The sequence below is a fragment of the Peromyscus maniculatus genome, chromosome 1, assembly GCF_049852395.1.
Source record: "Peromyscus maniculatus bairdii isolate BWxNUB_F1_BW_parent chromosome 1, HU_Pman_BW_mat_3.1, whole genome shotgun sequence".
Taxonomy (NCBI): Eukaryota; Metazoa; Chordata; class Mammalia; order Rodentia; family Cricetidae; genus Peromyscus; species Peromyscus maniculatus.
In genome coordinates this window covers 66,769,272-66,791,574 of record NC_134852.1, presented here as the reverse complement: position 1 = coordinate 66,791,574, position 22,303 = coordinate 66,769,272, and the positions used below count along the sequence as shown (strand labels likewise).

At 38.5% G+C, this 22,303-nt stretch overlaps 1 protein-coding gene and 1 pseudogene across 1 annotated transcript in view; one reads left to right on the top strand and one right to left on the bottom strand.

The window, feature by feature from the left end:
• Positions 1-22,303, top strand: part of Gabrg3 (gamma-aminobutyric acid type A receptor subunit gamma3) — a 606,777-nt gene that overhangs the window by 549,638 nt on the left and 34,836 nt on the right. The gene's annotated exons all lie outside the window — the stretch shown is intronic.
• On the bottom strand, positions 17,245-21,097 carry LOC102904542 (large ribosomal subunit protein eL33 pseudogene; annotated as a pseudogene).

Sequence of the window (22,303 nt, the reverse complement as noted above, 5' to 3'; positions counted from 1 at the left end):
TGCTGCTTTTAAATAAGTTTGTTTTTCTTGATGTAGAACAGATTGTGTTCCAGGCCTATGTTTATATTACTCTTACATTGATGAAGGAGCCACTGACAACAACATGTCTGCATTCATTTTTCTAGTACTTTGAATTAACACTATTTTCTCAAATACTTTGTCTGGATCAAATATTATGATTATGTGATTTTTCTTTTTTAACCTGTTAACATGGTCAATTTTCAAATACTGAACCAACCTCATCTCTGAAATAAAATCTATTCATCATATATAATTATTTGTATGTATCACTGATATGTATATGTATATATATCCATGTTATATTATGTTGCTTACATTATAAATATCTGCTGGTATTTTAAGAGGTATATAGTGATATTCATGAGGGATATTCATCTCTAGTTTCTTTTTCCATGGTTTTGAGGTAAGAATAATGATGGCTTTGTCGAGTGAAGAAAAAATTATTTTTGCTTCTGATATTTTCTAAAAAAGATCAAGTATAATTGCTGTTAATTTTCCTTTTTTTGATATCATAATTTGATTACAACATTTTTCTCTTCTCTTTCCTTACTCTTAAACCTCCCATATGCCTCTCTCTGTTCTCCTTCATGGACTCTTTTTTCATTCATTGTTATTACATACGTAGATATTCCTAAACATAACCTGCTCCATCCACATAATGCTACTTGTATGTATGTTTTCAGGGCTGACTGTTTGGCACTGGACAACCAAATGCTGTGCTTTTCTCTAGGGAAGACCACCTCTCCCACCCCAGCTTTCCTTGGCTGTCTGTAGTTCCTTGTGTAGTGTTGAGGCCTCATGGACTATTCCCCATGCACTTAGACATATCCACTGGTGTCATCCTGATTTAGCTCGTGTTTAGGCAGTCATGTTGGTGAGACTGCATTGCTCTAGCTTCTGACATTACTAGGAGACACAATCTCATAGAAAAAGCCCTGATCCTCTGGCTCTTACATTCTTCCCCTCCCTCTCTTCTGAGACATCCCCTGAGCCTTAAGAGTGGGAGAGTTAGTAAATATATCCACTGAGTTGGAGCTCCACAACTTGGTATTTTTGTATAGGAAACCTAGCTCATTACTCAGTGCTGGTGAAGTCATGGAGGAGAAACTAAAACCACTAATTTGTTACACCAGCATCATTCCTAACAACAGTCTATAAATATTTGTCTGTATACCCATAGATAAGCGGAGTTTTCACACCTCATCAAGGAAACTTCTCTTTGCAACAGATATAGACCACAACAGAAGACCACAACCAATAAAAATGCAGAGTTAATTTTTCTTTAAATAAATATCAGGTTCATCTGTGAAATAGGCTTTCACTAAAGCATCTTCTTGGAATTTTTTTTAAATTATAAACTTAACTTATTTTAATTCTTATAGGACTATTCAAATGATTTATCTCATAGTTCATTTCATTGAAATGTTCATATCTTGTTTGGAGTGTTCATCTAATTAATTATACCTTTGAGTCCTAAAAATCCATCTTTATGATGTGGGTAATTTTTATTTATTTGTATGTTTGTTTTTAATTGAACATAGATTCTTCTCTCATATAATGCATCCCAACCAGATTCCCTTCCCTCTACTCCTAGCTCCCCCTAGCTTCCCTCTCCTCCAGATTCCCCCCACCCCCTACCCCCACCCCCGACTCTGTTTCCTCTTCAGAAAAGAGCAGGTTTCCAAGAGACTAGAGGCTAACAGGACAAAATAAGATGTAATAAGACAAGGCACAAGCCCTCATATCCAGTCTAGACAAAGCTGGACAAGCCTGGTGCAGGCCCTGTGCTTGCCATTTCAGCCTCTGTGAGCCCTGTTTAGTTGATTTGGTGGGCCACGTTTTCCCAAAGATCTCCATCCCCTCTGACTCCTACCATCTTTCCTCTTCCTCTTCTGTGGGGTTCCCTGATCTCCAGGGGGAAGGGAACTAATAGAAATCTCCAATTTAGACTCTACTTCTGCACAGTGTCTGGCTGTGGGTCTCTGTAGCCACTCCCACCTGTTGCCTAAGGAACGGATGACTGCACATGGCACTGCTCTGTGAATATAGCAGAACATCATTAGGAATCATTTCACTGATTTTTTTTTTCTGCCAGTGGTGTTTGGTTTTATCCTAGGTCCTTGGGCTATCCAGTCTCCAGTTCCTGGCCATCTTGGCAGTGGTGTAGGGCATAGGCTCCCTCTTGTGGCACGAGCTTCAAGTTAAACCAAACATTACTTGGCCACTCCCACACGTTCTGTGCCACCCTTGCCCCAGCACTTCTTGCAGGCTGGATAGATTGTGGGTCGAGTGTTTTGTGGCTGGGTTGGTGTCCAGGTTTCTATTTCCATAGCCCACAGAGTACCATCTCCCACCAGAGAGATTAGCATGTATGGGAGAAGGCTCCCTGCATGCACCAGCTTGACCTCTCTATGTTCAATGAGCTGTGTGAATGTTGTCCTCAGCAATGGGGCTCCACTGTCAGTTTTCAGACAGCTACCTTCTGTCCTAGTATCAGCCTAAGTTGTTTAGGGATCTCTATGGGACTTCCTCGGCCAATAACTCAACTGAATGCAACCCAGTCCCACTGCTGGAAGTGTTGCCTGGTTACAAATAATGGTCAGTTCAGACTCCATATCCTCCATTACTAGGAGTCCTCACTAGGGTCACCCTTAAAGCTTCCAGGAAGTTTCAGTGTTCTAGATGGCTACATGATCCCTCCGTGCTCCTCAATTTCAGCTGTCTTTCCTCATACTCTCACTCTCCATCCTTTCCTCCTACACACCTGATCATTTCTGCTCCCATCCCCACCCACCCCTAGTCAATCCATAAAATTTATTCAATTTCTCCTTCCCAAGGAAGTCCATGTGTGCCCCCCAAGAGCCCTCCTCTTTATCTGGCTTCTCCGGGTTTATGGATTGCAGCTTGATTATCATTTAATTAATAGCTAATATCCACTTAAAAGTGAACACATGCCATATCTGTCTTTCTGGGTCTGGGTTACCTCACTCAGGATGATTTTTTTCCTAGTTGTATCCATTTGCCTGAAAATTTCATGATGTCATTTTTTTAACAACTGAGTAAAATATTCCATTATGTAAATGTACCACATTTTCTTTATCCATTCTTTAGTTGAGGGACATCTATGTTGTTTTCAGGTTCTAGCTATTATGAATAAAGCTACAATGAACATAGTTGAGCAAGTGTCCTTGCAATAGGATGCAGAGTCCTTTGGGCATATCCTCCCTTGCTGGTGGGAGTACAAACTTGTACAGCCACTATGGAAATCAATATAGTAGTTCCTCAGAAAATTGGGAATCAATCTACCTCAAGACCCAGCTATACCACTCTTGGGCAAATACCCAAAGGATGCAAATAAATTGCTTCTTGCTCTCAACCACCTTCCCACTTTCTAAAGAGTCCTTGACTTGCTTCTTTGAGTTTTGACAAATCTATCTCCTTGTCAAATCACTGATTTCTGTCCTTTATTTCACACTTCCCATTCATTCTGCTCTTTTGAGGTGTTCTGAAATGGAAGTTCAGATTATTAATTTCAGACAGTTTTCTAACTGTAAGATTCTTCATAGATTTCATGTCTTTTATTTTCATTTAGTTTGGTGTGTTTTTCACTTCATTTGAGTCACCCACATGGACAAAGACAAGTACTTGGAAAATTCCCAGTAACCTTTCTGCATTGATTTCTTCTTAGATTCTCTTGTGATCAGAGACCACTGTGACAACAATTCTCCATTTTGTTTGAGGCTTTCACAGCCTCTGGACCCTTGGAAGGCATGTGTGACACTGTCACTGAACAGCTTCCCACAGGCTGGGGAGTCTTGTTCTCTCACTCTCTGCCCTTGCTGACTTTCTTTTGTCTCAGTGTTCTGTCCGTTGTTGACAGAGAAATGTTGAGCTCTCCATCTCTAATAGTGGATTCTTTCTCCTCATGTTCCATCAGATTTTCTTCATATGTTTTGTTGTTCTGGTATCCGGCATATAGGAATTTAAATCACTCGATTGGTCATCTCACCTTGGACCATCATTCCAACTTGATCCATTATTCAATTCGGCTTACTTACAGTTTTTAATGTAAAATTTTTATCAAGACATAATTATCTTTGATAAAAGACCAGAAAATTTGTCTTTTAATTATATCGCTCGATTCATTTCCATTTAGTGTTATGGGTATGGTGGTGTCTATACCTGCCACTGTCCTTTTTGCTGCTTGTAAGTCACGTGTCCTGTTTTTTTTCTTTTTCTTATCACTTTTACGTCAACCTTCCACTGTCTTTCATCATTCTCTCCCAAGTTTTTAGAGCTATTTTAAGGTTTATCTTTATTCACGTAAATGTGTGTCTGTGAGTGTTGTGAGTGTGCAGGTGCCCACAAAGACCAGAAGAGGGAGTTGATTTCCCTGGAGTTGGTGATACAAGCTGTGTGAACCACCCATTGGGAGAACTGAACTGGATCCTCTGGAAGAGCAACAGTGTTCTTAAGACTGAGTGACCTCTCTGGCCCTTTTAAGTGACTTTGTCAGTGGTAGTGGAGGGGATTCCCACATAAACTTGAACTTGACAGTATTAGTTTTATTATAACTTACATCCACTGTGATGTGAGACTTAATTTTGTGTATTCCCATAGTCTTTAATGCCTCTAGGGCCATTGTTATCTTTCAAATTACATCTATTTAAAGCACAAACTCAGCAATAAAGTATCATCATTTTATGTGTTTTATTTGCTTTAAAGAGGTTAAAAATAAAAACAAAATCAGTATATATTGAACATTTTGAGTCACTACAGTGACTCTAGATCCCAATTCTCATCCTTACTTCTAGGTTTTGTTATGCTATTATTTGCATGTTTGTGTGGTGATGTGTTGCATTATCTTAGTTACTTTCTTCATCTCTGTGACAAATGGATGAATATGAGTAACTTAATGGATAAGGGCTTGCTTTGGCTCAGAGTTCCAGGGTATACTCCCTTATGGCAGGAACTAGTCAAAATAGCAAGAACTTGAAGCAGCAAGACACATAACAGCTATAATCAGGAAGTGGAGAGGGAGGTGAGGATGCCTGTGTGCAGCTTACTTTTTTTTTTCCATACACTACAGGATCCTAACCCAGGATTCTGCACTGGTCACAGTTGTCAAGTTTTTCTTCTCAATTAACTTAATCAAGATAATCCTCCAGAGGCACGACCAAAGCCCTGTCCCCTAGGGAATTATAGACATCATCAAGTGGACAATTGAGGTTAACCATCACAATTCCACCTCTTGTCAATTGATATCCCAACATATCATTTTAAATTATTACCTTTCACCCCTTGTCCTCAAGATACAATCCAATTTCAAAAGTCCATATAGTGTGTTAACTATTACAATACTTTAGAAGTCTGAAGTTCAAGTCTCATCTGAGATTCAAGGAAATCTCTCAACTGGGAGCACCTCTATAAGAAAAAAAAATTACATGCTTCCCACATACAATGACATAGAATAAATATTCTCATTTCAAGATGGAAGAATAAGGCTGTAATCAGACATAAACAAGGCATAAACCCAGCAGAGGAAAACTCCACTTATTCAGCTCCATGTCCCTCACCTAGAACTTACGATGAAGAATGACTGGGCTCCAAGCACTTGAGTACTCCTTTGAATGCACTGTATTCAGAGACGCGCACTGCATTTGCCTCAGTCATCTAACCATAATTTAGAAAAATGTGGAGAAGAAGGAACATCTTCACATTTACCCTGGTTCTTTCCACTGACCTCTCCTTTGTCCATTGAGTTTTTAATTTTCTTGTACATTTAAGTTTTCAAGTTATCATTTGATTCCTCTGTCTTCTGTTTCTTTGCTCAGGCTTTCTTTTTCCTTTTATTTCCAGAATCGTTGTGATCACTTGAACCCATTCTTGATGATGTGTTAAAAATCCATGTAAAGTTTCAAAATCTTTTCCCTTTAACATTAGTATTTGCTGTTAATTATTTTTCTTCACTCAAGTTCAAATCTTTCTAGTTCTTGTAGCATGAATTCTAATTGGTCTTTATAAAAACCCAGAGTCAGATATTAGAGTAAAAGCTGAAAGATCAGAGAAACAGGCAATCTGCAGCTAGAAAGACTTCTTACCTCTAGGAATCCTCAGCCTGAAAATGGCAGAGCTTCTGTCAAGACTAAAATGCAATGAGCTCCTGTCTCCTCCCACTTTATGTTCCTCTCCCCACCCAGCCACATCACTTCCTGTCTCCACCTTCCTAGCACTGGGAATAAAGGCATGTGATTCCCAAGTACTGGGATTAAAAGTGTGTGCCATCATGCCTGGTTCTGTTTCTCTTTTAGACTGGATCAGTATTGTGTAGTCCAGGATTGCCTTGAATTCACAGAGATCTGTCTGCCTCTGCCTCCCGAGTGCTGGGATTAGAGGTGTGTGCCACCACTGCCTGGCCTCATGGCTAACTAGTTGCTTACCTCCTCAACTCTGATCTTCAGGCACGCCTTGTTAGATCACAAACAAAATATCACTGCAAGTTCTTATTTTAATTAACATGGTGTGCAAATTGTTTTAGACTGTGTACCCAGTATTAGGTAATTTGTAAGTGCAAATAGTACCCAATGTTTTCACTTGTAAAGGAAGAGAAAATAGCTGCATCATTGGGTGCCATAATCATTTTTGTCTGAGGATAAAGCTCCTTAGTAAAAAAGCACAACTACTTACATGGGATAGAACAAAAGAATGCCCTTGTGGTATAGACATTGTTTATGCTTTGTCTACTTTTCAGTAAGCTATGTTTTAATGTTCTGTGGTGGTCATAGAATGTCCTTGTCTGGTGCTGGTGTATTGTGCAGCATTTATGATAATGAGGAAAATGACAAGCTGAGTAGGAAGTTCTAGACCAGCTCCCAGGATTATCAGCCCCCCTAGTCACACCAGCCCCCTCTCAGAAACATGCACTTTCAGACTTCCTTATTCATAGTCTGCCTCATGCAAAAGTATTGTTTACACTGATCTTTTTTTTTTCCATTTTTAAATTCTGTGAACGCCAAATTTTCTTTGCAAAGTCTATTTTCCAAAGCTGTTTTGTGCTGTTTGTTATGGAGAGAAATTAAATGATCCAGGGCTCTTCCTGAGTTCTCCACTTGTGCTAATAGTTACCTATATGCTTTCACTGTTACACTAATCTCTTTCATGAAGAAATATGAAAAATAATGGTCTTGTGTCCCATTATTTTCTTTGGTTTGAGAATGTCTTCGTCAATCTGTATTTTTTTTTTTTTTTACTGTGTCTTAATTGAACTACAGTCTCTTTAACTCAGAACTTAGCATTTGTTCAACTGGTGTTCAAAAGACAGGAAACTCCAATATGAAAAAAATAATACATGCAAAAATGTAGAACTAGAAAGTTCCCTGGTTAAACTGGTGATCTGCCAGTTAAAACACTGTGTATGTCCCTCAGCATATCAGCATCGGCTTATGGACATGTCCTGGTGTCATATTGCCTCTTATTGTTGGCAACTCTAACAACCTAAAGACAGGTTTCAGTTATAACAGCTCTGTAAATTTACTCAAAAAATGAGACAAGCTGATATTTTTATTGTACTTTATATATTTTACCTTTATTATCGTCAGCCTTTACTAAAGTTGTGATGATGTGTGCTTCTTTGCTTCTGTGAAGGAGTGTGCTGGCATCCTCATCTTTTTATAACAACTTAATAAGTAAATTTTGGTTTACTGACTGAGATAGCACACTGCTCTCTGGAGGTAATTCATAGACTGGGTGACTGTCTTATACTTTTTTAAATAATATTTTTATTAATGACATTTTGATAACATTTACCCTTCAGATCCTCCAAGATCAACCCTCACCTTCATGTCTTTTATATTTTAAAAAAGATTAAATAAGAAAATGCTTTAGAGTTCAGAAGAGTATATACTATTTTAGCCAGCAAGTTAGAACTTCTTTTTTTATGGTGAGTTTTCTTGTATATTAACCTGAGATACATACATGTATATTATCTATTGCATATCATTGTTTCCTGCATCTTGAACCCAGTGAGGGTGTGACGGGCTGCTTTGGCCTTCATGTACCTGCAGGTGCTTCGGTTCCCCTTTGTCTGTGCTTACTGCACTCACTGTGATCACCTAGGAAGGGTGTTTAAACTTTGCTGCTTCTGTTGTCCCTAGTAAAGGTTACACTTCTGTAGTAAGTTTCCATTTCAAAATCCTTCTTGTGCTGTCCAACCTCCATAAATTCTATTATTACTATAAACTACTTTTCGTATGCAACTATGCAAATGAGCTCAAGGAAGCCATTTGAGTGGAGCTGTGTTCCTCCAGGTTTATATCTTGTTTGTCACTTCCCCCTTTTATTCATTTTTATTTTCCTCCTCTGCTGTCTTCTTTCTTCCTTCATTCCTTCATCTGTGATGGACAGTCTTTTAAACTGTGTCACTCTAGACCAGAAGTTTTCTAGTAATTAGTCAACATAATATAGTATAACTTAGTATAATAGCATTTCACTCACCGTGCCTTTCTATGACTACTCTGGCTTCTAAAGGAAAGCCTGACAATTCGCCTTTCTGCCCCAAACTTTCCTGTGTCTTTCCAGTTTTAAAACTTGTTGCCAGGCATGATGGCTCACACCTGGAATCTCATCATTCAGAAGGCTGAGGCAGGAAAATCGTCAAAGAGTTCAAGGTCATCCTGGGCTTCATAGCCAACCTGAAGTACAGAGTGAAACCGTATTTCAGAAAAAAAAAAAAAAAAAAGAATAAAGGAAGGAAACTTTGGTGTTGATGTTTGGTCAACTGAGCTACTTCAAATTCTGGTTCCTTTGGCTCACTTAATGACAGTTGACCTTTGATTTCTACTGTTATAATGAGAATCTCACACAGTACACACATGGCAGCTGTTGTCTCCAAAGCTTCTCTCAGTTTCTGCTGTTCCATCAAGATGTCTTTTCTGAAGACACAACAACAATTTTTGTGTAGTGTGTCTGGGCCTTTAACTATAACCAAGGAAAAAAGTATCTGCCTGCAGTACTTTTTACCCAACAAAACTGCTCAGTGATGATGTGGCTAATACAATGCTCTGAATAATCCCCCCCATGCTTCCCTAGAAAACCAATATCATCTTTGTATATAATTTTCATATTCTAAGATATACATAACTATAGATTAATACACTGCTTAGCATTTACAAGATACAGTTTGATACAAAGCTAGAGTAATTCCAGGATGTTGCAAACCCGGGTTTGATGAAGAGCTCACTTATCCCATTCTAAATGCTAGCTAAGGTGAGAGAGAAAAAGGAGTCCATGACAAGATACAGTGCACAGGGGCCTCTGCTTCCTGATGCCAGCTTGTCCATTCCAGTCTTCCAATATTGAAACAGCAGCTCTGAATCTAGAAACAAATCACCGACTATAAACAACATAAGTATTGGTGCAAGTTCAATTTAAACTACCAACTCCAGACAGAGAATTAAGTTTGCATTTGTTTTCAAAAGCCAACTTGCCTTTTGACAAAAGGTATTATTTTAATCAGACTGTTCATCTCTGAGTGAAAAATTGTGTGTTTTTGAGAATATATGATGCACAAACCACACATTCTATTCTTTCCTTATTCTGACAAGTATTAACAGAGACATGGAAGTATTTGTAGCATTAGTAGATTCAAAACCCAAGCTAAAGTGTACTGACAGTGTCCTGCACTAGGAAAGTTACATCAGAAAGTTAACAGGTATGGAAAAAGACCCAAAGTGTGAGGGAGGCAGAGAAGGTCTGTGTTCACAGTGCGCACATTCACACACACACACACACACACACACACACCAAAACAAACAAGCAAACAAACCCACATGACTTGACTATAGTCTAAAGAGAAAAACCCTAGATTTCTCATCTATTAACCAGCAAATCAGCCATGAAGCTCAGGCCTGGGCAATGCCTCTTGCTAAACACTGGAGATGGAATAGTGAATAAGGGACTGTAGACCTACAGGCCTGGCTTCCATGGAGTCCAGTCTCAAGGAGGATGCCCCTGAATTGACTGGTGTAGCCTGTAAGTCGGGAACTATGGCTATACTACCTGGAGGTCAGGGTATGGTATGATTCTCTGTAAGTGAATATGAATCTGGAAGTCTGACCTCACCTTTCACTGGGATCTGGTCAACAACAGAAAACTCTCCATGCATAGGGCTCCACCAGGCCTGTGCAGAAACAACTCTGGGCAGCCTGTACATTGGAGGGGAAATCCTCTGGCAGGAGGATGTATGGTGTGTGGTTGGCCTGAAAATAAGGCCTCAGTCTTCAACACAGAGCATAGAGGCACAGAAAGCAGAACATGGACAGACAGATTACTTCCCATGACCAGGAAGCATTCTTTGCCTGCCAACTCCGTGAGCTGACCAGAGAGTGACCAGAAAGAGAACAAGAGTCTGATGCAGGGACTCCATGCAGACAAGACCTAAGGGACACTGGAGAAAAGCACTGGAGATTGGTGAAGGAAGCCAAAAATGAGTGAGGACAGAATCTCTACCTGCTACTATAGTGGGACAAAAGGAAGCTGAAACAACACTTCTGGGACATGTGAGGGATTGCAGTTCCTCAGAGTCATCTCAGAACAAACCTAGCCACCAAGTTCTCAGCACAAAGGATATTTTACCTGGAGGAGAAAGCAGGGGATGAGGTGGGGGGGGGGAGGGCTGCCTCTGGATCAGGCAAAGGCAGCCACAGCAGTTTTTGCAGGAGTGAGTTTTTAAGGGGAATCTATGTTAGGATGAGTTGGTAAGATCTGATTGGACATGTTAGTCAAATAATGAATTTTGATCATTGGATCTTAGTGTTTTGTCTCAGGAATGAGTCAGTGGCCCAATAAGGGAACAGACCTTGGGTGCTAGCTTTAGTACTAGGAGGAGGATGGGGGCAGGGCACGTCGGTGCCACGTTTGCCACACTTGGGCCTGTTAGATAGAAAGGGTTCAATTCCCAGCACCCGCATGAATCAGGTCCTGAGTTTCCATTCTCAGAAGTCATTTTCTCATACACCCCTCCCACCCCAGTTAAACCGCACCTGCCTGTGAGAAATCCTCAAAAACATACCTAGTTTAAACTTGCTTTTGTTTTAGGATGCATTCCCTTGTATCAAGCACATGACAGATCTTCAGAGTTCAATTTCACAGTCTGGTTATCTGAATTCATGAGGTCTGCAAGGGTTTAGCATCTGAATTGTATGTATCCATATTTGCTATCAGAAATAACTAGAAATCTCATAAAGAAGAATGAGATGTTTAAAAATCACCTTAAATTTAGCTTGAGAGACTTAGAAAAATAAGAACAAATGCACATTTCTACCTGTTCAAGAATAGAGAAATAAGTTAGCATGTTGGGTCCTGAAAGCCGTAGGCATCAATCATGATGGGAACTGAGATGTTCTTTTCCAAAGCAGGCCCACAGATCATCCCACCATGCTCTCCACAGGCAGCTTTTCAATGATTGTCAGGCTAATCCTTCAGCTGTTTCTTCAAGTCAATTTCAGGCACTTCAAAGACATTTTAAATCCCTGCCATAGATACAGTGATCTCTACCAGCAATGACACTCATCCATCCTTCTACAAACTTTTGAGTGTCTTGACAGTGAAGTCCCAGCAGATAGGTGAACAGATTCTGTCACCTATGAAAAATCTCACTATTATGACTTAAACATATTTTTGTTGTCTTTTGTTGGATTTTGGTTCCTGGATTGAACCTAGGGCCTCACATATATTATGCATGTGCTCTACTACTGAGTTATAGTCCAGCTTGGACAGATTCTCCAGCCCCACCCTCTTCATTTGCATTTATCTAACATTTATAGATTGCATAAAACCTATGTTTTGGATGTGTGGAGTACTTTTGGATACTTTGGATGGGTGAGTTCTAATTCTTTTATAGCTGACACATACTTGAAATATCTTCAAGTAAATGAGTGTGGTACTATGCTGAGAAAATGCCAACTCTGGGTAGTGACACTTGTTTTCTTGTACATTCTTCAAAACATACGAAGACTTTATTTCAGTAAACTGGCTCCACAGAAGCCAAGTAACAAGGAGGGCAGTGCAAGGCCATAGACAGACATCTATTGCAATCTCTCTGAACCAGGGCAAACTCAAGGTAGCAGAGCTTAGAACTTTGTTCACTAAAAATTAGATCATTTGGATCAAAGAAGCTAACCTAATTTTCCATAAACTCTGAATTACACCCATTGATTATTCTGTGTTTGTTTTCATTCAATATTTATATTCTGGGGCATTGCATCCAATTAACTGCACTTTAAACTTACATCTTGATTTGATCCATGTGTTGTTTTCCAAAAGATTGTTTTATGTAAAACAGATTGTTGACTAAAGTATAGTTTTAAGAAAGAATAAATAACCATATAATGTTAAAGTGAATGTGAGGAATAAACTCTTGTTTAAGTATTCTCACATACTATTGGTGGGAGTACAACCTGCTACAGCCACTATGAAAATCAGTGTAGATGTTCCTGGAAAAGCTAGGAATAGATAGATCTTAGATAAGGCCCAGCTACACTACTCCTAAGAACACCAAATGACTCTACACCCTATCACAGAGATATTTGCTTACACATACTCACTGTTCTTCCATTCACACTAGCCAGAAAATGGAAACAGCCCAACTTTCCATCAACTGGTGAACTGTTAATGACAGTGTGGTACATATACATAACAGAATATCATTTATTTATAAAGAAAAATGAGGTTTGAAGGTAAGTGGATAGAACTGGAAATGATTCAGTGTGGCGTGCTCAGCTCTACATGGGAAATGAACATCACATCCCCTGATCTAAGGTTCTGGAATCAATAGGGCCATTTCAGAAGTAAATTCACAGTGGCAGGGACTATATGATAGATCTGCACAAGATCAAGTCAGGCACAATCGCAGTGCAGATGGGGAGGAGCTCACAAAGTCCCACTCTTTTTTTAAAGATATTTTTATTTATTTATTTATTTATTTATTTATTTGTTTGTTTGTTTGTTTGTTTGTTTGTTTTTCTATTATCAGCTTGATACAGTACAAATTCTTATCCTAGTAGTGAAATGTTTCATTGAGGCTTGCCCAGTAATTGAGTAAAACCAAAAGTTATTCTAAGCCACAGTCATCCTAGGGTCCCCACTGCCATATAGCCTCCCTTGTTCTGTGGGTTGCAGTCTGATTGTTCTTTGCTTTATATCTAGAATCCACTTAAGAGTGAGTACATACCATGTTTGTCCTTCTGGGTTTGGGTTACCTCACTCAGGATGATATTTTCTAGTTCCATCCATTTGCCTGCAAATTTCATGCTGTCATTGTTTTTCTCTGCTGAGTAGTACTCCATTTTGTATATGTACCACGTTTTCTTAATCCATTCTTCAGTTGACAGGTATCTAGAAGTCAGAGAAACATTACCCTTTACAATAGCTACAAATAATATAAAATACCTTGGAATAACACTAACTAAACAAGTGAAGGACCTTTTTGATAAGAACTTTAACTTTCTAAAGAAAGGGATTGAAGAAGATATCAGAAAATGGAAGGATCTCTCATGCTCATGGATAGGTAGGATTAACAGAGTAAAAATGGCAATCTTACCAAAAGCAATCTACAGATTCAATGCAATCCCCATCAAAATACCAACACAATTCTTCACAGACTTGGAAAGAACAATAATCAACTTCATATGGAAAAACAAAAGACCCAGGATAGCTAAAAAGAATCCTGTATAATAAAGCAACCTCTGGAGGCATCACTATCCCCGACCTCAAGCTCTACTATAGAGTTATAGTAATAAAAACAGCTTAGTACTGGTATAAAAACCAACATACAGACCAATGGAATTGAATTGAAGACCCTGACATTAATCCATGCAGTATGAATACCTGATTTTTGATAAAGAAGCCAAAACTATACAATGGAAAAAAAATAAAGTATATTCAACAAATGGTGCTGGCATAACTGGGCATCATTATGTAGACGATTGCAAATAGATCCATATCTGTCACCTTGCACAAAACTCAAGTCCAAGTGGATCAAAGACCTCAACATAAATCCAGTTACACGAAACTTAATAGAAGAGAAAGTAGGAAGTACTCTTGAACGCATTGACACAGGAGATCACTTCCTAAATATAACACTAGCAGCATAGACACTGAGCACAACAATTAATAAATGGGACCTCTTGAAACTGAGAAGCTTTAGTAGGACAAAAGACATGGTCAATAAGACAAAAAGACAGCCTAGAGAATGGGAAAAGACCTTCACCAACCCCACATTTGACAGAGGACTGATCTCCAAAGTATATTAAGAATTCAAGAAATTAGACATCAAAATACTGAACAATCCAATTAAAAAATGGGCTAAAGAGCTAAATAGAGAATTCTCAAAAGAAGAATCACAAATGGCTGAAAGACATTTAAAGAAATGCTCAACATCCTTAATCATCAGAGAAATGCAAATCAAAACGACTCTGAGATACCATCTTACACCTGTCAGAATGGCTATGATCAAAAACACTAATGACAGTCTATGTTGGAGAGGATGTAGAGCAAAGGGAACACTCCTCCACTGTTGGTGGGAATGCAAACTTGTACAGCCACTATGGAAATCAGTATGGCGGTTTCCCAAAAAATTGAGAATCAATCTACCTCAAGACCCAGCCATACCACTTTTAGGCATATATCCAAGGAATGCTCAATCATACTTCAAAGATACAAGCTCAACTATGTTCATAGTAGTACTATTCATAATAGCCAGAATCTGGAAACAACCTAGATGCCTGTCAACAAAGTCCCACTCTTATCTAAAGAGCCATTGTTGATTGGTGGCTTCTGAGAGAGGAAACACTGTTTTCTTTAGGGATATGCCCTCTTAGAGGCTACCTATGCTTAATTATAGCTTCTTATATTGATGCTCATACAGGTAATAATTAGTACTCTAATTTTTAAGAGCATGTGAATCTGGGTGGGGAGGGGAGTTGTGCAGAGGAGATGGGGAGATAGGGAAAATACTGAGGGGGGAGGAATGGGGTAGTTTTGATCAAAACACATCATATACATGTATTAAATTCTCAAACAAGCAGACAAATAATACTTAATTAAAATACAGAGATCTAATAAACCTTTTACCCAGTTGCTCAATGGTGGTTTTCTGGGGGGAGAGGGGAAAGACTATCACAGAAACCCAGACAACATACAAAGCATTTCTATGACAAGAGCTCTTCTAGCACATCTTTCTCTCCCAACTCCTGCCCTTCTGCTCACTCAGCAGCTATCATTATGCTTCCAATTCTGTCACTCAAAGAATTCTCTATAAATGAAATAATAGAAAACAGAACTTCAAGGTAAGGCATTTCTTCTTATTGCTCAGCATAATTTTCTGGAGACTTGTTTAAGTCACTCAGTATAAAGTAATCATTCCTTTTTGTTACTAAGTAGTAGTCCTTAGGATGAATGTGCCACTCTCTTATTCACCCACTAAATGGAATCTAGGATGGTCCTCCATTTTGCTGGTAGAGTTAAAGCTCTTACAGGCATAGGTGTATACATTCTGTATTAACATACTTTAACTTGCCTGCCCTGAAATGCAGTACTGCGTCATCTGTTAGATATGCACTTGGTTGTTATGGTCTTAAAAGGCAGTCCTGTGTGAACAACCCAGATCCTCCACGGCATTTGATTCTCTCCTTTATCTATTATTGTAGGTCTGAGTCCCCTTCTAGCTAATGACCCCTAATCTTTGCACATTCTATTTCTTGACTGTTACAATTTCACTGTTTACTTCTTTGCTGTTGAATGTGAGTTCTCTGTATGATCAGGGATGAGTTGAGTGTTTGATCAGCACCTTTTGTTGAGTGTCTTTCTTCCACTTGAATTTAATAATAAAAAGCAGCCAGAGTGGGCTAGTTATTAAATTTGATCACTACACATTATTTATATGTATTAAAAGGGTGCCCTGTACTCCATACATATATACAAGTTGTTGTTCAACTAAAAGTGAAAAAGACAAATCTGTCAGCTCTATGTGTATGGACCTCTATCTGACTCCACTAATCTATTTGTCCATCTTGTCACATATTACTACCAGGCTACTAATGTAGTCTCAGAGACATGTTTATTACATTGTCCCACTTTAAACTTTATTTTTATAATTGTTTATTCATCCCCCTTTATCTGTGAATTGAAGGTTTTTGTAATCTTGTACAGTGTACAAAGACTCACTCAAGGTTTTGATGACCAAGTGTTAGAGTAAAGCTGTGTCAGCTGGAGATGATTTGACCCCTTTATGTGCCGAATCTCTAGTCCTCAAGTACTCCCAGTTATCTTCAGGTATGCAAATTGCCTTTGATTCCTTCTATCATAATTTGTAACTTTCAGCACTCCGGTCCTGCACATATCCAGTTAGGTTCACACCTTCACACATTCTAAACTGTAAATGGTATCATAGCTCTAAAGACAGATGCATCATCTCCAGCTCTGCAGTTCATTTCTACTGTACAGGACGATAATTATGTTCTGCATGTTTGATGCTTGCATGTTCTTAATACCATGAGAGCATTAAAATGCTAATTTCTTGATTCCAGTCTTTTTATATACTACTGCCATTTCCCAAACCAATATAATTTCTAACTGTATTCTAAATACTTATCCTTATAACCACTGATAAGTGTTCTCACCCATCATCAAAGAAGTTTCTTTTTAAACAGATAAAGACATTACAGATATACACAACTGGTCAAAATGCAGAGAATAAGGGACCATGGGATTCCTAACCCTAACTGATACATCTGCAATCTAACTTCCCCATCTAAGGCCCAGGGGAAATTATGGAAGATAGGGCAGAAACACTGTAAGAGTCAGAGTCCCAGTAAGCTTGTTTCTAGATAGTATCCCCTAGGTCTGATAAGGAAAATACAGCCATGAACTCTCCATATCATGGTTGCCTGAACAAGAAGAGCATAATGACACCAGTTGGCATGCCACTGTGGACATGGCCACATGGGTCACTCCCAGGTGAAAAGTCCCAGTCTTTTAACAGATGCTTGGGGTTCCCTGCCTAGACAGTAATATTGCCTCTCAATCTATAATCACACAAGGATTATTTGTACAATCTGGTTCTTGTTAGATTTTTCTCTTCAGTCATGACTTTTAATTAATTGAACATATTTAATTTTCATATTTCCATAGTTGACTCATAAAATAGTTTTTTTTAATTCACTTAGTTTAAATTTTAGAAGAGTACAGCATCACACAGAATCTGTGTCCAATGGCCTTTGGAAGAGGGTTGCTTTAGAACTGGGCATGAACCATGCTGCTGTTTCCATGGGCCCTAGTTACCTTTCCCCAGATTACTCTGGTTTGGTTTGGTTTGCTTCCAGGAGTCACTGTGTTGTTTTTTGTTTTGTTTTGTTGTTGTTGTTGTTTTCACATACACACATCTCTTGCCTGAGTAGAATTCAGTTTCATCTCTGGAATAAATACCTTCAATTTTAAGAAGAGCTTTGTGCTCTCTTTGGTTTTTGAGACCTCACTTACAGTCAGAAAAAAAATAGCTTCACACCACAGTCTTCCCTTCTTGCCTTTTAGAAATCCTGTTCCCAGGAGGCCTCCACAGGCACCAAGATACAAAATAACTTTTAAAAATAACTCTCTAATAGCAGTTTATTTTCTTCAAATCTGTGATAATTTGTTTTTATTTTCTTCAAATCTGTGATAATTTGTTTTTCATGACCAACATACTTTTGAGCACTTCCATGACACCTTAGAATATTTAATAAAGTAATACTTGAAATATTGTCACTAATGTACTCAATTTGGGTTTCATGTTTTCATATAATAGATACTTACCACCCCATTATATAGGAATACATCTCAGCATCACTTCTAAATCACTTCAATGACATTCCTTAACTATTGGCTTACATGCTGTCTACCTAAATTTCCCACAGTGAAATTACATCTTGTTCCTTTTCATTTTTGTTAGCTGACCTATAATTCTTAGGGATGATGTTAGCTATAGTATTTTTTTAAGATGCCCTTTGCAGGATAATGAAGTTCCTTCAAAATCCTATTTTTGGGGAAAATTTAAATTTTGTTCCAGTGTATCCTTTTTCTGGACTCCCTAAATGATCATATGATGTTTCCTATTTATAGGTTGATATACTGAGTCCTATGAACTGATTTCTAATGTGTCTACCTTTGCAATCTTGGGATGAGCACCTTTCCTATGTTTACATGTAGTGTGAAGAGACAGAGTCCATTTGTTCCTATTCTGCTGAGATTTTTGTGTCTACATAAATGAAGCATAGTAACCTATAGTTTTCAGGAAAAAAAATCTGATTTTACTCTTAGGAATGGCAGAACTAAATCTAAATCTAATCTATTTCATCTAAAATAAGTTAGATGAAACTTCCCTGTTTCTATTTGCTGTTAAAAATGTGTAGAATGGTGCTATTTTTTTTTGTTAGATGTTGATTTGTTATTGAGAACTTCTGTGATTGGAGTGTTGTGTTGGGAGATAACTACTTTCAGTTTAGGACTTTCTTTAATAGATGCAGATTATGGGAAAGGTTATGCTTTTGTTTTTCTGGACCTAGGTGACCAAACTCCATATATATGTTCTCCAATGCTGAGCATTTAGCTGTAGATTTAATGATTTTATTTTTCTATTAATCTGAGCAATTCTCCATTGTATATATGTACTACATTTTCATTCTCCATTCATCAGTTGATGGTCATATATCTGATTCTATTTCCTAGTGATTGTGACTAGAGCAGTAATGAACATGGATGTGCAAGTGTTTCTGTAGAAGGATGTAGAGTCCTTTGGGTCTATGGACAGGAGTTTTATAAGTTCTTCATATGTCAATCTACTGCTAGGATTTGATTTTGTTTGTTTGAGAAACATCTAGACTAATTTTCAATGTGGTTACACTAGTTTATATATCAACTAACAGTGTAGAAGTGCTTTCCTTTCCCCAGATCCATGAAAATATTTATTATCATTTGTATTTTGTTTATGGTCTTTCTGACTGTAGTGAGATGGACTTTTAAAGTAGTTTTAATCGGCACTTCTCAGATAACTAAGGATATTAAACACTTTTAAATGTGTTTCCTAGCCATTTGTGTTTCTTCTTTTGAGAAATTTTTGTTCAGTTCCATATGTAGTCCATTTATTAATTTAAATTTTTTGAGAATTTCATACATGTGCACATTATTTGCAGCATTTCCACTGTGCCCTCTCCTCTTTATAACTCCTTCCATGTCCACCCCCACCACTCACTCCCTCTCAAATCCATGACCTCTTCTTCTGTAATTATTGTTGTTACCCATCCTCTCTCTCTAAACATATGAATATATATTTGTTTAATGTTGCTTGCATGTACATGTGTTTAGAGCTGACCATTCTGTATTGAACAACCTATCAGAGAGTTTGTCCATGGAGAAAAACAGTTTTTTTCCAACTCTCAGCAGCTATTGAATGCATATGGCTTTTCATCTAGGGCTAGAGCCTTTGGAATTCCCCTATTAACACTGACATGGTGAGTAGTACTGTCACTATGCAGATCTTCCTTAGGCAACCGTATTGCTGCAGTTTCATGGGTGCATATTCCTTGTAGTGTCTAGAAGACACTGTATTTCAGCAGTTGTCTTTGGCCTCTGGTTTCTGCATTCTTTCCATCCCCTTTCCCTGTGGCTTCTGTATAATGGTTACATTGTAGAAGAACCAGTTGAGGCTGGGCACCCAACAGTCACTTATTGATGCATTGTGTCTAGCTGTGGATCTGTAATAGTTTCCATCTGTTTCAAAAAGAAGCTTTAATGAGGGCTGAGAGCTGCAATTCTCTGTGGGTAGAAGGATACTGTTTAGAATACAGTTAGAAATTATACTGGTTTAGGAAAATAACAGCAGTAGGTTCTTCTCTCAGATCCATGACCCTTCCAGCCATGGGACCTGGCCAGGTTTACAGTATCAAGAATGAATTCAGTCCTATTTAGCAAGCCTTATGTCCCATTAGTAGTTGGTTACCACAGGGTAGAAGTGCCATGATTGCTCCACTGGGGAGAACTTGGTCATGATTGCACTTCATAGGCGTTGCAGCTGTGTAGGGCTATTGTCTAGTCTTTTCCCATGGCAGCTTGCAGAACACCTTCTGATACTGTCAGAGTCAGGCCTCAGGGAAGAGGCTTTAAGGTTAGTTCCAGGTTGATTCCTTCAAGTCCTATGTCCAAAATATGTGATGCTTTCAGCAATAGAGTTTTACCCTTCAAATTCCGGAAGGCCACCAATGACAGTGACAATAACCTATTTTGTTTGGGGATTTTGTAACCCCTGGCTGAAATTTTAAAGGAGGTTTTCATGCTTGGCACATGGGATTTCGTTAGATGGGCTATGGCTCTTGCAGGGATCATTATCATTCTATGTGGCATAATTCCATCTAAATAAAGCTATACCCATGTATGCATTGTGCATGTATTTTAAAATAAGTTTATCAATAACCCTGCACAAAAATCAAGTTCTAATGGGTCACAGACCTCAATGTGAAACCTGAAAAGCTGAAACTTCTAGAAAAAAGTCATACTATACCCTATAAGATATAGCTGCAGAAAGAGATGTCCTGAATAGGCCTCCAATTGCTCAGGAATTAAGATCCACAATGGGGCCTCACCAAAATGAAAAGCTTCTGTTCAGCAATGGAAACAAAAGTCAAAGAGGAAGCCCACAGGCTGGGAGAGAATCTTTGCTAACAATACATCTGATACAGGATTTATATTATCCAGGATTTAAGAAAATCTCAAAAAATAAAGATTTAAAAAGCAAAAATTTTAAATTATGACCCACATGAAGAATCAGCTATGGATCTAAACAGAAAGTTTTCAAAGGAAGAAATAAACACATCTAGGAAATACCTTTTAAAATGTTCAAAAGTAGAGACAGAATCTGCCAGCTCTGATTGGACCAAGAGGTGAGTAACTCTTCTCACAGCCAGAGTCCTTTTTCTAGGACTGAGGCCTCCCCACACTCACCCATCTCCAGTCCCATTTGCAGGCCAGCAGGGAATACTCCTGCAGGCATGCCTCCCTACCAACAACCCCCACTGGACCCTGCAATCTACAAGACCCACTCCCTCCCCCAAAGCTATCCATGCCCCTGAGATATCAGCAGCTCCCTGAGACACCAAATCTGCCAGCTCCAATTGAACCAATAGCTCTGATCAGAGCAGGAGTGGCCTTCTGAGACACAGACACAAGCAGTACAGATTGGACCAAGAGCAGCTCCCTCAGACACAGACACAATTTGCACCAATTAGAGGAAGAGATGGGTAGATACCAGTGCAAAAGTACATACAACAATATAAAGAGTAATATGGCACCACCAGAAACTAGTGGCTTACAATAGCAACCCTGAACAGCACAATGTAGAAGAAATAGATAAAGAAACCTTAAAAATAACTTTATGGAGATGATAGAAGCCTTTAAAGAGGAAATGAAAATTTGCCTCAAAGAAATAGAGGAAAAGACCAAAAAAATTGGAAGAAATCAATAAATCCCTTAAAGAAAGCCAAGAAAAAGCAATCAAACAGGTGAAGGAAATAGTTCAAGACCTGAAATTTGAAATAGAAGCAATGAAGAAGACACAAACCTAGGGAATGCTGGAAATGGAAAATCTGAGTAAATGAACAGGAACTGCAAATGAAATCATAACCAACAGAATACAAGAGATGAAAGAGAAAATCTTTGACATGGAGGATATAATAAAGGAAGTAGATTCATCAGTCAAAGAAAACACTAAATCCAGAAAAGTGATAACACAAAACGTCCAAGAAATCTGGGACACCATGAAAAGGCCAAACCTAAGAGTAGTAGAGATAAAAGAAGAAGAAAAATACCAACTTAAAGGCACAGAAATATATTCAACAAAGTTATAAAAAAAAAACTTTCCTAACCTAAAGAAGGAAATGCCCATAAAGATATAAAAAGCTCACAGAACACCAAATAGACTTGACCCTCAAAAAAGTCCCCTTGCCATGTAATATTCAAACAACTAAACATACAGAATAAGAAAAGAATATTAAGAGCAGCAAAGGAAAAGGCCAAGTGACTTATAAAGGCAGACCTATCAGAATAACACCCAACTTCTCAATGAACACTCTGAAAGCCAAAAGGTCCTGGACAGATGTTATACAGACACTAAGAGATCATGGACACCAGCCCTGACTGCTATACCCAGTAAAACTTTCAATCACCATGGACGGAGTACACAGGATATTCCAAGACAAAA